This window comes from Rutidosis leptorrhynchoides, chromosome 9 (genome assembly GCF_046630445.1).
Source record: "Rutidosis leptorrhynchoides isolate AG116_Rl617_1_P2 chromosome 9, CSIRO_AGI_Rlap_v1, whole genome shotgun sequence".
Classification (NCBI taxonomy): Eukaryota; Viridiplantae; Streptophyta; class Magnoliopsida; order Asterales; family Asteraceae; genus Rutidosis; species Rutidosis leptorrhynchoides.
Window position 1 is genome coordinate 134751085 of NC_092341.1, and position 17325 is coordinate 134768409.

Consider the following 17325-nt stretch of genomic DNA (forward strand, 5'->3'; position numbering starts at 1 on the left):
GTCGGTAGAGGCTAATGTGTCGATATGTTGTGAAATTGGTAAAACTGAATAAAAAGTATCATCGGGATAATTGGTGATTTCGGAGCTCTCGAATTCATCAAAATTCGATGATATGAAATTTTCTTGCACAATACTCCTCAGATCAACAGGTGTGTAATCTGATAGGGTTTCAGCTTGCCGATTTACAAACTCTCTCATTTGTTCATTTTGAGCATCGAGTTCTTCGAGTTTGATTTTCATATTGTCTAAAAGATTTTCAGACACATAATGTTCCTCATCTTCTGGTTGTTGAGTTTGGATATATTCTTGGGAATAATCCCAATTTGAATTGTATTCTACATAATTATTCCATTCAGCTTCCATGGGTGCGTAATTTTCCATAGGAACATAATAATAACATTCCCATGTTGAATGATAATCTCCACAGATTTCACAACCAGTTATTGTTTCGTCATTCGTGATCCAAGATTGACCGAACGAATTGTCATCAACACCCGTTTGAGAGTATTGATTAAATTGATTTCGGATGTCATAAAGAGTTTCCAAAATATTCTCGAGATTTTCCATAATGCGCTTATTACTAAATTTTAGCTACAATGTGGTGTATTTACTTAATTATCCTATTAGTTATAAAAATAAAAATTATATAAGTTATCAAATTAATAGACTTTTCTGCTTTTGCCCACGTTTCGAATAGCCAATAGATGCAGCAGGGAGCCAGAACCCTTTAAATCGAAAGCTCACAACTCAGCCACTAACAAATCCAACTATTACTACGAAGCAGAAAATTTAGATGTCTATCAATTTAACCGCTTAAAATAATTTTTCGTTTGGAATTATTAGAGAAGAAGTAGAGAAAATTTCTAAGTCCTAAAAACTAGCGTGTCGAGAAATAAGAAAGAAAAAGAGTGCGCGTCGAAAAACGTCGAAAAATAAAAATGAGAAAGAAAAACGTCGAAACTTAAAAGTCTAAAAACTATATCTAAAAAGTTGCGCCTAAAGGTATTAAAGCTTAAAGGAATTCTATATCCAAAACGGCAATAACTTAATTAGACACTAAAATCTAAAAACTGCGTTGCAAAATTCTAAAGCGCCTAAATTTTAATCTAAAGAAAAAACACTTAAGGGCTTTTACGGCAAAGCCTAAAAATCTAGAAATAAAAATAAACTACGGCAAAAACTAAAACTTAAAACTAGCTACGAACAATAAAAATTAAATATTACGAATAAATGATTAAAAAGTTACGAAATATAAAAATATATAAAAAGTGATAAAATTATTTATTTATAAAAAAATATTATTTTTATTTTTATTTATTTTATAAAAGTATTAATTTTTATATATTAATAAAACTAATTAAAACTAATTATAACTAATTAATAAAAATAAATAAACTAAATTATAATAATAATAATAAAGTAATTAGGGTTTAAATAAATAATAATAATTAATACTTCGTAATTAATGCTGAATTAGGTTGATCAGGCGTGTCAGGCCAAACTCCGCGAGTGCGGATACAAGCTGGCAACAAACTCCGCGAGTCGCGGCGAATGCAAAACATTTTTTTTATATATTGTTTTTTTAAAAATAATATACAAATATGTTTATACAAATATATATTAAAATTATAGCGTTTCACCGAGTCCCCGGCAGCGGCGCCAAAAACTTGATGTCGTGCGAGGTGTACGTGAAATACTATATATTTTTTATACGAAAAGCGATACAAATTACACAAGTTTTAATTATTTACAGATGAGATATACCTAAACCTTGCTACAACACTATAGACAGTGTACCTAATCGTAGAGTAGTATAGTTTTTAGTAAGTCCGATTCGTTCCACTAGGAGACGACTTATTTTACACTATATTTTAAACAACTATATTTGTACAAAATATATATTTTTATATATAATAATAATATAAAAGGGGGTTTACCGTTTAATGACCGGTTTGTCGATTTTATATTTTAAGTCACAATTAAAACCTAATGAAAAATATAAATGACGATAATTTAAGTGCGATAATTAAAAGTGTAATAAATAAAATGATAGTAAATAAAAATGCGATAATTAAAAGTGCAATTAAATATGAAATAAAGGAATTATGCTTATTTAAACTTCCGTAATCATGATGTTTGACGTGTTGATTTTTAGTTTTATGCCCATGGGTTAATTGTCCTTTGTCTTGGATTATTTAATATGTCCGTCTAGTTTTTGTCCATAACAGTCCATCAGTCATAAATATAAAGTGCGAGTGTCCTCGTCAAATTATCCTTATACCCGAAGTCAAATATTCCAACTAATTGGGGACTTAAACTGTAACAAGGTCTTAATACTTTGTTTAATAATTACACCAGGATATCGACTGCGTGTAACCCAAGGTTTTAATACTTTGTTATCAATTATGCCAAGTGTCCTTGTACATAATTTCACCCCTGTTTTAATAATTCTAGTGACTATTAATTCATTCCCGTGTCCGGTTAAATGAACGATTATTCATGCATATAAATATCCCGCCCATCGTGTCCGATCGAGTGTATATGGTTATTTATAGGTATGTCCAATTGTAAATCTTTATATTAAAATTAACAAACTATCATTTAGTTAAACAAATATAAAGCCCATTAATAGCCCATAGTCTAATTTCCACAAGTGTCGTTCTTTTGTCCAAACCCCAATTATAGTACAAAGCCCAATTACCCAATTTTAATATTTTAGCCCAACATCATGATTACTTCGTCTTAAATAAGCATAATAATAACTTAAGTACGAGATATTAATTTAAAAAGGAGAACATAGCTTACATTGATTATTTATCGCGTAGTGTTACACGGACAGAGCTCCGACTTTAAAACCCGTAAAATAATCTTTGCATAACCCAAAACTAATCTAATATAAAACTATACTATACTATATAATATATATATATATATATATATATATATATATATATATATATATATATATATATATATATATATATATATATATATATATATATATTATTACAGAGGAGTATTATTTATTTTTTTTGTATAAAACTCGGCAGAAGCTCGTTGAACTTATAGGAAATTTTGGATCCTGGTGTGCTCCGCGATCGTGGAGGTTTAAGCCTTCAGAGCTCCGTGAGTGCGGAGGTCCGAAATCCAGCTCACAAATTTTTGGCCATTTGCTTGTCGACGTTTTATTTAAATATATATAATATATAAATAATTTATATAATTATTTAAATATTATATTATATTCTTGTGCATAGTTGACTCATAATTTTTAGTCCGTTGCGTCGGGCGTTGATAGTTGGCTCAGGTCCCGGTTCCGGATTTCCGAACGTCCTTTCGTATAATTTAATATCTTGTACTTTGCGTTCTGCAACTTGTACTCTTGTCATTTTTAGACGTTTCTTATCAATAAATTGAACCACTAGGATTGTATCTTGTACATTTGAGCTTTTTGGACGTTTTTGTCTTCAAATCTTCGTTTTCGCCTTTTGTCTTCGCACTTATTTATTTAAACGAATATTACTTGAAAATAGAACAATTGCAACTGAAAACTTTACATATCGGAAGGATATTGCGCCTAAATATATGTTCATTTGGAGCACTATCACGAAGCGTGGAATAAACGTATGAAATCATCTTAATGTAAAACGTCGATTTACTTAACTTGTCGATATTCAACATCTATGTTATTTACACTCAACGTTCTTACTTTCACATTAATTAATATGAAAGCTTAAATAATTATCTTAACAAAAGTCACAAGTGAAATATAGTAAAGCATGTATTGGAAATCAAACAAGAATCTCCACTAACTTTTGTCTAACCTTCGTTAATTGACACATTTGTTCTTACTTGTAAATCACTTTACCATTTATTTCGAATACCGTTAAAAAGAATAGATTTCTCAAATCATAGTGGACCTCATAACAGAGACCCGTAATCATAATCACAATGTATCTGATAATTCAATCATTTGATATTATCTTTTAATTCCGTCAATAATTATATTAAATATATTTTGAAACAAATACGTTCACGTTTAGTATTATACATATAATACTTTGTTAACGTTTTCAATTAATATAACTATAGCGTATATATATATATATATATATATATATATATATATATATATATATATATATATACATGTCTATACACATGAATGTTCGTGAATCGTCGGGAATGGTCAAAGGGGGATTGATTACATGAATGTAGTTCCAAAATTTTGAGACTTAACATTATAGACTTTGCTTATCGTGTCGGAAACATATAAAGATCAAGTTTAAATTTGGTCGGAAATTTCTGGGTCGTCACAGTACCTACCCGTTAAAGAAATTTAGTCTCGAAATTTGGTTGGGATGGTCATGGCTGACAATAAGTATGTTTTCATGACGCATACGAGCTGAAAATTAAAGTTTTATCATCATCGAGTAATATAGTCAAATCAATTTGATTTTTGTGAAGAGTACGAGTGAAGGTATCACAAAAGAGTGAAATGAGTAAATGTAGATTCGTCATATCTTTTGACGTAGATAGGATTGATTTTCAGAGTTCAAGGGGTTTAGAGAAAATCTTCGTAATAAGATTTGATTCTTCGGTAATTAGGGAGACTAGGATCCGCTTTGATTAAATACGATAATCTGTTTTAATTGCTCTATCGGATATTTTACTATATATCCACTCCCTTCGTTTCCTTATTTCCACAACTCATACCTTCTATTCTTTCTCCCTCACTCATACTTTAAATCATTCATCAATATGCTCCATCCAGTTCTGATTCTTGATATACTCCTAAATTTTATATCCGTCATCCTTCTTTTTCATCTGCCACCAGAAGAATCTATTTACTTCTACTATACTCTTGGTTTTATAGTGTTTTTAGTTCTCTCGTGTCTTTATATTTCTATATGCATCGATATATACGGTTTGTAATTTCTGGGTTGTTGTTGGGTTTTATATCTTCCCTTATATTTCAAAGTCCCTGCTTCTGTCTTCTATAATCATTGTCATCCACAGTTAATGCTTTCTCCTATTTGCTGCGATTTATACTCCCATTTTTATTTTGAAGCTTCATTCTTTTTTTTTTCTCTTCCCGACTTTAAATCAAGCTAATAATGGTCCAGAATTCGTAGGTATAAATTTCGGAATGAACATAATTAATGTTCTAAGAAGGAAATTGTAATGACACAATCTTGATTTGTCAAATTACCAGAATATCCCGAAAAAGACCGAATCATCAAGAAAAATATTTTCTTGATATGTTTAGAGGTTAAGTAGAATACAAGAGTCGTGTAACATGGCACATGATGACGTTATGATCTGTGAATCACCACGTTCCATTTAGAAACTCAGCATGACTTACTATAATATAATCACGTTGATCAAGTGTCATTATATTATACTAACTCATGCTTCAGTCCCCAACACTACTTCAAAAACATTCATATTTTAAGTTCGAATTTTTTAGAATTTAGAAACTAAAACAGTTTCCTTTCTGATGTAATATTGATATTGCGAAGAGATAAATGATTTCATATAAGAATAGTTATGAAAATATCTTCAGAAATATCGAGGATATTTATAATGAAAGATATGATGATATCTTAGAATATCTAAGGTTAGAGGATGATGAAGAATATTGTCTGCAAGGAATTTGGAGTACGAAGCAAGGTATTCGCTATAGACTTCAGCATACACTGAATCATTTGGATTCTTTGAAGGCAGATTTAGTCTTTGTGATTTGTCCAAAGTCTCCTTCATGGTTTGCTCAATCCGTTTTCCAGTTCCAAACCCTCTCTTTTTCTGAGCTTTGCCAACACACTATTCTTTATCATCAAACTTTTGACTGTTACGGTTGTCTACAATTTCTGCTACTTCATTAAGCTTTTCCAAAAATTCGGAGAACTAATTCGTAGATTGGGGTGTTTTTCAGAAACTTCACATTCGAAGTGTGTAAGTCTAGGAGATAGACATTATATGTATACATATAACTGTTGGCGTAGAATCGTTGCGAGATCCGAAAGACTGATTGCTAATTCTCGGTAGTTGGTATGGCAATTATTGTTACAAGATGTAGATGAGTAAATGATGGGGTTTCGATAAATATAATGATTTTTCGTAAAGTCCTAGATCATTACGGTTGCTGGTAAGTTTTCTGCTAATGTGGTGGAATATAAACGGTTCCCTAGTAACAATGCCATACAGGGCAACGTATATATCAAGGTTATAATAAGGCTAATCTTGATGAAAAGTTGAAATTGACTAGCTGAAGCTGTGGCAGAATTTGCTACTTTGAAAAGGGATTATAAAGTTATTTTTGCTAATAAATGCCAAAGGATCTGACACGGATACGTGTTAAACTATGACTTTGGTTTCGAGAGTTTTTCAGGTGCAAGACTGTGGGTAACATGTGGTTGGATCATTATCTCAATTGTTCATTATTTGAAGTGTCTTCAGGAATTTCGAAGGGTTTGAACATAAATTGTAATCGTTAATATACCTATGATGTTCTAAAATTTTGAATGATACGAATATTTTTCTGGGTTTTATGAATAGATGTGATGTTCTATCATAGTTTTGAAGTCAAAGTATAGCTTTGAAAGCTGTAGGGATTTAAGAGTAATGATATCGGTTATATCTCAAATTGAATTCTGAGATTTCAAAATCAAAATATGTAATTGGATTTGAATGAATATGGTTTTTTGATTTCTATAAAAGAATGTATATTGTTGTGAAAGTAGGAAGTATAGTGGATGATTTTCTGAATCAGAATTTATGAATGTAACATATTAATTGTGAATTTATATATTCTTCGGGTATTACCTATCCGTTAAAAGTTTCACAAGTAATCTTTTGTACGAGAGAATTTTATTACAATTTTTTTTATGAAAATATTAATATGTATATTTTCTTCAAATGTAAAGCAGATTTAATGAGTTAATATCATATTAAGCTCATTTGATTTTCAGCTGGCACTAGAAAAGAGTAATCTCTAAAACTTTAGAAATTTCATAATCTTAGTGGATTATTTCTTCAACATAAATGAAATTATGAATCAATACTTCATTATTCATTTTTATTGATATTTACTCGGTGAATGACGTTGGTGTTCGTGAGATTCTTGTGAATTTCGCAAGGTACGAATGATGTTTCTAGAAAGTTTTGAGTACATCGAAGATGAAAGTGTAAAATCAAACATGTAATTGATTAATACACTTGATTTATTGGAATTCATTGAGTTTGGAACAGAGATTGTAGTTAACAATAGTTAAATCGTTAACGAAGGATGTACATCATAGCATATTAGTAACATGAATTAACCGAGTAGTTTCTACCAGTTAAAATTCACATCTAATAGCTTAGTAAGAAAAAATATATTATGGTTTCCAAAATTTATATACATATATATATATATATATATATATATATATATATATATATATATATATATATATATATATATATATATATATATATATATATATTATATAAATTCTTGAAAATAATGAGTTAATACTTCATAACTTGTTATTATATCCATAGGTGATTGTGGTGTTGATATCGTTGGTGGTTATGTAACTGATGGAGCTTGTAGTGTTACTGGAGTTGTTGGTGTTGGTAATACTGATGGTGATGCTGGTGGTACTAACGGTTCCGATGATGCTGACGGTACTGTTGATGCTGTTGGTAAAACAAGTCTAGCTTGTAAATCGTGCACCATTCCGGTCAGGGTTTCTACTCTTCCTTCTATTATTTTGGTCCACTCATCTGATTTATGGTTAAAGCTAGAATAGATAATCTCTAAGACCTTAGAGATTACATAATCACCGCAGAATGTTTCTCTATTGAAGTTATGAATCAATACTTCATCAGTTATTGTTGTTGGTACTCCTTGGTATCTATGGTGCGTATGACATTGATGTTCGAGGTACAGATTGTGATGTTGAGGTGTGGGATGCGGATGTTGTTGTTGGTGATGATAATGATACTGTTGGTGTTGATGATGGTGGTACTGTTGTTGTTGATGGTGCTTGTAATCTTTGCACCATATTCTCCAAAGCCAATACTCGAGCGCGAAGCTCGTTGACTTCTTCTATTACACCATGATGATCGGTGGTTCGAACTAGCGGGTGAATAAGATCTAGAATTTGAGATAATATATAATCGTGATGAGACACTCTGGAAATGAGAGAGAAAATGGTGTCTCGGACAGGTTCGCCGGTAAGTGCTTCAGGTTCTTCGCCAAGAGGGCAATGTGGTGGATGGAAGGGACTGCCTTCTTCTTGTCTCCAATGATTAAGTAGACTACGAACCCATCCCCAATTCATCCCGAATAGATGATGGCTAATTGGTTGATCCATTTCAGTTACACTGCTTTCGGAGCTCGAGTGAAACTCCATATCAGAATCCGAGGGGCTTGAACTAGTGGCGAATTCCATTTCGTACGATTGAATAAAGGATTTTTCAATATGAAATGATTTCCGGTTATCGGATGGTATTATAATTACATAGAATATCTATATATATATAGAACAAAAGATTTCGTAGATTACGGAGGGATTTACGGAATATGTCAGGCAAAGTTTACAGTAATAGATACGCTAAGATATGAATTAGCAGATACGCTAAGATATGAATTTTGTCTATACACTATTCATGCAATCAATGCAATAAGATGTGTCTAGACTAAGAATGATAAGCATGTAATTTCCGACAAAAATGATAAGCAAAACTTTTTGACATGTAGCTAAGGTCGAAGTCCAGACTCACTAATGAAATGTCCCGTTCTTATTGATTAAAAACGTTCCATATTAATTGATTTCGTTGCGAGGTTTTGACCTCTATATGAGACGTTTTTCAAAGACTGCATTCATTTTTAAAACAAACCATAACCTTTATTTCATAAATAAAGGTTTAAAAAGCTTTACGTAGATTATCAAATAATGATAATCTAAAATATCCTGTTTACACACGACCATTACATAATGGTTTACAATACAAATATGTTACATCGAAATCAGTTTCTTGAATGAAGTTTTTACACAGTATCATACAAACACGAACTCCAAATCTTGTCCTTATTTTAGTATGCAACAACGGAAGCTCTTAGTATTCACCTGAGAATAAACATGCTTTAAACGTCAACAAAAATGTTGGTGAGTTATAGGTTTAACCTATATATATCAAATTGTAACAATAGACCACAAGATTTCATATTTCAATATAAATCCCATACATAGAGATAAAAATTCATTCATATGGTGAACACATGGTAACCGACATTAACAAGATGCATATATAAGAATATCCCCATCATTTCGGGACACCCTTCGGATATGATATAAATTTCGAAGTACTAAAGCATCCGGTACTTTGGATGGGGTTTGTTAGGCCCAATAGATCTATCTTTAGGATTCGCGTCAATTAGGGTGTCTGTTCCCTAATTCTTAGATTACCAGACTTAATAAAAAGGGGCATATTCGATTTCGATAATTCAACCATAGAATGTAGTTTCACGTACTTGTGTCTATTTTGTAAATCATTTATAAAACCTGCATGTATTCTCATCCCAAAAATATTAGATTTTAAAAGTGGGACTATAACTCACTTTCACAGATTTTTACTTCGTCGAGAAGTAAGACTTGGCCACTGTTGATTCACGAACCTATAACAATATATACATGTATATTAAAGTATGTTCAAAATATATTTACAACACTTTTAATATATTTTGATGTTTTAAGTTTATTAAGTCAGCTGTCCTCGTTAGTAACCTACAACTAGTTGTCCACAGTTAGATGTACAGAAATAAATCGATAAATATTATCTTGAATCAATCCACGACCCAGTGTATACGTATCTCAGTATTGATCACAACTCAAACTATATATATTTTGGAATCAACCTCAACCCTGTATAGGTAACTCCAACATTCACATATAGAGTGTCTATGGTTGTTCCGAAATATATATAGATGTGTCGACATGATAGGTCGAAACATTGTATACGTGTCTATGGTATCTCAAGATTACATAATATACAATACAAGTTGATTAAGTTATGGTTGGAATAGATTTGTTACCAATTTTCACGTAGCTAAAATGAGAAAAATTATCCAATCTTGTTTTACCCATAACTTCTTCATTTTAAATCCGTTTTGAGTGAATCAAATTGCTATGGTTTCATATTGAACTCTATTTTATGAATCTAAACAGAAAAAGTATAGGTTTATAGTCGGAAAAATGAGTTATAAGTCGTTTTTGTAAAGGTAGTCATTTCAGTTGAAAGAACGACGTCTAGATGACCATTTTAGAAAACATACTTCCACTTTGAGTTTAACCATAATTTTTGGATATAGTTTCATGTTCATAATAAAAATCATTTTCTCAGAATAACAACTTTTAAATCAAAGTTTATCATAGTTTTTAATTAACTAACCCAAAACAGCCCGCGGTGTTACTACGACGGCGTAAATCCGGTTTTACAGTGTTTTTCGTGTTTCCAGGTTTAAATCATTAAGTTAGCATATCATATAGATATAGAACATGTGTTTAGTTGATTTTAAAAGTCAAGTTAGAAGGATTAACTTTTGTTTGCGAACAAGTTTAGAATTAACTAAACTATGTTCTAGTGATTACGAGTTTAAACCTTCGAATAAGATAGTTTTATATATATGAATCGAATGATGTTATGAACATCATTACTACCTCAAGTTTAGTAGGTAAACCTACTGGAAGTGACAAGAAATGATCTAGCTTCAAAGGATCTTGGATGGCTTGAAAGTTCTTGAAGTAGGATCATGACACAAAAACAAGTTCAAGTAAGATTTTTACTCGAATTAAGATAGTTTATAGTTATAGAAATTGAATCAAAGTTTGAATATGAATATTACCTTGAATAAGAAAGATAACCTACTGTATATAACAAATGTTTCTTGATCTTAGATGATTACTTGGAATGGATTAGAAAGCTTGGAAGTAAATTAGTAAACTTGAAGGGATTTTTGAAGTGTTCTTGAAGTGTTCTTCCTATGATGATTATAGCTTGATTCTTGAAGTGATTTTTGATGAAGATGATGATTAACTACTAGAAAAATACGTTCATAATAGTGTGTGTGTGTTGAGAGAGAATTAGAAAGAGAATTGGAAGTGAAATGGAGTGAATGATGAGTGGTAATTGGTGAGTGGTGAGTGGGGTTAAAAGGAGTTCTAGTTAGTTGACTAGCTCATGGTAGAAGTTAAAATTGATTAGTCATACATGACATAATCAAGAGTGGAATCCCATGCTAGTTCCTATTGGTATATACCCATCGTAAGTACGTTTTGAAGCTGTGTATAATACGGGTAAGAATACGACTAGAATTCTTGATGAAAGAAAAGAATGGGAAAGTAACTGTAACCATTTTCGTTAAGTATGAGTGTTTTGATATATGTCTTGAAGTCTTCCAAAAGTATTTCAATACATCTAAATACACTACATGTATATACATTTTAACTGAGTCGTTAAGTCATCGTTAGTCGTTACATGTAAGTGTTGTTTTGAAACCTTTAAGTTAACGATCTCAATTAATGTTGTTAACCCATTGTTTATTATATCTAATGAGATGTTAAATTATTATATTATCATGATATTATGATATATTAATATATCTTAATATGATATATATACATTTAAATGTCGTTACAACGATAATCGTTACATATATGTCTCGTTTCGAAATCCTTAAGTTAGTAGTCTTGATTATATGTATATAACTCATTGTTAATATACTTATGGAGATACTTACTTATTATAATCTCATGTTAACCATATGTATATCCATATATATATCGTCATGTCATTTTTACAAGTTTTAACGTTCGTGAATCGCCGGTCAACTTGGGTGGTCAATTGTCTATATGAAACATATTTCAATTAATCAAGTCTTAAAAAGTTTGATTGCTTAACATGTTGGAAACATTTAATCATGTAAATATCAATCTCAATTAATATATATAAACATGGAAAAGTTCGGGTCACTACAGTACCTACCCGTTAAATAAATTTCGTCCCGAAATTTTAAGCTGTTGAAGGTGTTGACGAATCTTCTGGAAATAGATGCGGGTATTTCTTCTTCATCTGATCTTCATGCTCCCAGGTGAACTCGGGTCCTCTACGAGCATTCCATCGAACCTTAACAATTGGTATCTTGTTTTGCTTAAGTCTTTTATCCTCACGATCCATTATTTCGACGGGTTCTTCGATGAATTGGAGTTTTTCGTTGATTTGGATTTCATCTAACCGAATAGTGAGATCTTCTTTAGCAAAACATTTCTTCAAATTCGAGACGTGAAAAGTGTTATGTACAGCTGCGAGTTGTTGAGGTAACTCAAGTCGGTAAGCAACTGGTCCGACACGATCAATAATCTTGAATGGTCCAATATACCTTGGATTTAATTTCCCTCGTTTACCAAATCGAACAACGCCTTTCCAAGGTGCAAATTTAAGCATGAACATCTCTCCAATTTCAAATTCTATATCTTTTCTTTTAATGTCAGCGTAGCTCTTTTGTCGACTTTGGGCGGTTTTCAACCGTTGTTGAATTTGGATGATCTTCTCGGTAGTTTCTTGTATAATCTCCGGACCCGTAATCTGTCTATCCCCCACTTCACTCTAACAAATCGGAGACCTGTACTTTCTACCATAAAGTGCTTCAAACGGTGCCATCTCAATGCTTGAATGGTAGCTGTTGTTGTAGGAAAATTCTGCTAACGGTAGATGTCGATCCCAACTGTTTCCGAAATCAATAACACATGCTCGTAGCATGTCTTTAAGCGTTTGTATCATCCTTTCGCTCTGCCCATCAGTTTGTGGATGATAGGCAGTACTCATGTCTAGACGAGTTCCTAATGCTTGCTGTAATGTCTGCCAGAATCTTGAAATAAATCCACCATCTCTATCAGAGATAATAGAGATTGGTATTCCATGTCTGGAGATGACTTCCTTCAAATACAGTCGTGCTAACTTCTCCATCTTGTCATCTTCTCTTATTGGCAGGAAGTGTGCTGACTTGGTGAGACGATCAACTATTACCCAAATAGTATCAAAACCACTTGTAGTCCTTGGCAATTTAGTGATGAAATCCATGGTAATGTTTTCCCATTTCCATTTCGGGATTTTGGGTTGTTGAAGTAGACCTGATGGTTTCTGATGCTCAGCTTTGACCTTAGAACACGTCAAACATTCTCCTACGTATTTAGCAACATCGGCTTTCATACCCGGCCACCAAAAATGTTTCTTGAGATCCTTGTACATCTTCCCCGTTCCAGGATGTATTGAGTATATGGTTTTATGAGCTTCTCTAAGTACCATTTCTCTCATATCTCCAAATCTTGGTACACAAATCCTTTCAGCCCTATACCGGGTTCCGTCTTCCCAAATATTAAGATGCTTCTCCGATCCTTTGGGTATTTCATCCTTTAAATTTCCCTTTTTTAAAACTCCTTGTTGCGCCTCCTTTATTTGAGTAGTAAGGTTATTATGAATCATTATATTCATAGATTTTACTCGAATGGGTTCTCTGTCCTTCCTGCTCAAGGCATCGGCTACCACATTTGCCTTCCCCGGGTGGTAACGAATCTCAAAGTCGTAATCATTCAATAATTCAATCCACCTACGCTGCCTCATATTCAGTTGTTTCTGATTAAATATGTGTTGAAGACTTTTGTGGTCGGTATATATAATACTTTTGACCCCATATAAGTAGTGCCTCCAAGTCTTTAATGCAAAAACAACCGCGCCTAATTCCAAATCATGCGTTGTATAATTTTGTTCGTGAATCTTCAATTGTCTAGACGCATAAGAAATCACCTTCGTTCGTTGCATTAATACACAACCGAGACCTTGCTTTGATGCGTCACAATAAATCACAAAATCATCATTCCCTTCAGGCAATGACAATATAGGTGCCGTAGTTAGCTTTTTCTTCAATAACTGAAACGCTTTCTCTTGTTCATCATTCCATTCAAATTTCTTCCCTTTATGCGCTAATGCAGTCAAGGGTTTTGCTATTCTGGAAAAGTCTTGGATGAACCTTCTGTAGTAACCAGCTAGTCCTAAAAACTGGCGTATGTGTTTCGGAGTTTTCGGGGTTTCCCACTTTTCAACAGTTTCTATCTTTGCCGGATCCACCTTAATACCTTTTTTGTTCACTATGTGACCGAGGAATTGAACTTCTTCCAACCAAAATACACACTTTGAAAATTTAGCGTACAATTCTTCCTTCCTCAATACTTCTAACACCTTTCTCAAATGTTCACCGTGTTCTTGGTCATTCTTTGAGTAAATAAGTATGTCATCAATGAAAACAATGACAAACTTGTCAAGGTATGGTCCACACACTCAGTTCATAAGGTCCATGAACACAGCTGGTGCATTAGTTAAACCAAATGGCATGACCATAAACTCGTAATGACCGTAACGTGTTCTGAAAGCAGTCTTTGGAATATCATCTTCTTTCACCCGCATTTGATGATACCCGGAACGTAAGTCAATCTTTGAATAAACAGACGAGCCTTGTAGTTGATCAAATAATCGTCGATTCTCGGTAGTGGGTAGCGGTTCTTAATGGTAAGTTTGTTCAACTCTCGGTAGTCGATACACAACCTGAATGTACCATCTTTCTTCTTGACAAACAAAACAGGAGCTCCCCACGGTGATGTGCTTGGTCGAATGAAACCATGCTCTAAAAGTTCTTGTAATTGGCTTTGCAGTTCTTTCATCTCGCTGGGTGCGAGTCTGTAAGGAGCACGAGCTATTGGTGCAGCTCCTGGTACAAGATCTATTTGAAATTTAACGGATCAATGTGGGGGTAATCCCGGTAATTCTTTCGGAAATACATCGGGAAATTCTTTTGCAATGGGAACATCATTGATGCTCTTTTCTTCAGTTTGTACTTTCTCGACGTGTGCTAGAACAGCATAGCAACCTTTTCTTATTAGTTTTTATGCCTTCAAATTACTAATAAGATGTAGCTTCGTGTTGCCCTTTTCTCCGTACACCATTCAGGGTTTTCCTTTTTCTCGTATAATGCGAATTGCATTTTTGTAACAAACGATCTCTGTTTTCACTTCTTTCAACCAGTCCATACCGATTATCACATCAAAACTCCCTAACTCTACTGGTATCAAATCAATCTTAAATGTTTCGCTAACTAGTTTAATTTCTCGATTCCGACATATATTATCTGCTGAAATTAATTTACCTTTTGCTAATTCGAGTAAAAATTTACTATCCAAAGGCGTCAATGGACAACTTAATTTAGTACAAAAATCTCTACTCATATAGCTTCTATCCGCACCCGAATCAAATAAAACGTAAGCAGATTTGTTGTCAATAAGAAACGTACCCGTAACAAGCTCCGGGTCTTCTTGTGCCTCTGCCGCATTAATATTGAAAACTCTTCTGCGGCCTTGTCCATTCATGTTCTCCTGGTTCGGGCAATTTCTAATAATGTGGCCCGGTTTTCCACATTTATAACAAACTACATTGGCATAACTTGCTCCGACACTACTTGCTCCACCATTACTCGTTCCGACACCATTTGTTCCTTTCGTTCTATTAACCCCTGGTCTGTAGACCTCACACTTTGTCGCGCTATGACCAATTCTTTTACACTTGTTGCAAAATTTGGTGCAGAACCCCGAGTGATACTTTTCACACCTTTGGCATAGCTGCTTCTGATTGTTGTTGTTGTTGCGGTTATTATTGTTGTTGGGATAATTGTTGTAGTTGCTGCTGTTGTTGTTGTTGTTGTTGTTGTTGTTGGGTCGTTTGTTGTAGTTGCGATTGATGTTGCGATTGTTGGGATAATTGTTGCGATTATTGTTGTAATTGCTGTTGTTGTTGTATTGGTGATTCTTATCACCGTTTTCCTCCCACTTTCTTTTGACTTGCTTCACATTGGCCTCTTCAGCAGTCTGTTCTTTAATTCTTTCTTCAATCTGGTTCACTAGTTTGTGAGCCATTCTACATGCCTGTTGTATGGAGGCGGGCTCTTGTGAACTTATATCTTCTTGGATTCTTTCCAGTAATCCTTTCACAAACGCGTCGATCTTCTCTTCCTCATCTTCGAATGCTCTAGGACACAATAGGCACAATTCTGTGAATCGTCATTCGTACGTGGTAATATCAAATCCTTGGGTTCGTAACCCTCTAAGTTCTGTCTTGAGCTTATTGACCTCGGTTCTGGGACGGTACTTCTCGTTCATCAAGTGCTTGAATGCTGACCACGGTAGTGCGTTCGCATCGTCTTGTCCCACTTGCTCTAGATAGGTATTCCACCATGTTAACGCAGAACCAGTGAAGGTATGCGTAGCATACTTTACTTTGTCCTCTTCGGTACACTTACTTATGGCAAACACCGATTCGACCTTCTCGGTCCACCGTTTCAATCCGATCGGTCCTTCGGTTCCATCAAATTCCAAAGGTTTGCAGGCAGTGTATTCTTTGTAGGTGCATCCTACACGATTTCCTGTACTGCTAGATCCAAGGTTATTGTTGGTATGTAGTGCAGCCTGTACTGCGGCTATGTTTGAAGCTAGAAAAGTACGGAATTCCTCTTCATTCATATTCACGGTGTGTCGAGTAGTCGGTGCCATTTCCTTCAATATAGTCAAATGGAACAAGTTAATCATACAGAATATTAAGAGTAGTTAATAGTATTTCGTAGCATAATATGAACTCATTTATAAAATCTTTTTCTTCATATTAGCATTTTATAAGTTTAAATTCGGGTAGTACCTACCTGTTAAGTTCATACTTAGTAGCTAATATACAATTCAACTACTACAATTCTATATGAAAAACTGATTATAATAATATTTCGCGTTCAAACTTTTATACAATATTTTACAAACTTACAATACCGCTTATTTTACATAAAGCATGAAATATAGCACACAATAACTTTGATACAAGATAGTTGTGAAGATAATTCTAGCTAGTACACAAGTCGTTCAGCAAAGGCAATAAAGACACGTAATTCATACGTCCAGAAATAAGTCATGCATTCTAGTTTTACTAGGACTACTTCCCATCCTTGGTCTTGTGGAACATAACCGTTATGGCCGTTGATAAGACAGCGTGTTGTAACCTCGTCAAAGGGACGAGGGTTACGTAATGTCCAACAGTCCCGTAACAATCTAAAAACCTCATTTCTTACCCCAGTTACCGACTCCGTCACTCGTGGGAACGTTTTGTTTAATAGTTGTAGCCCGATGTTCTTGTTCTCACTTTGGTGAGAAGCGAACATTACTAATCCGTAAGCATAACATGCTTCTTTAT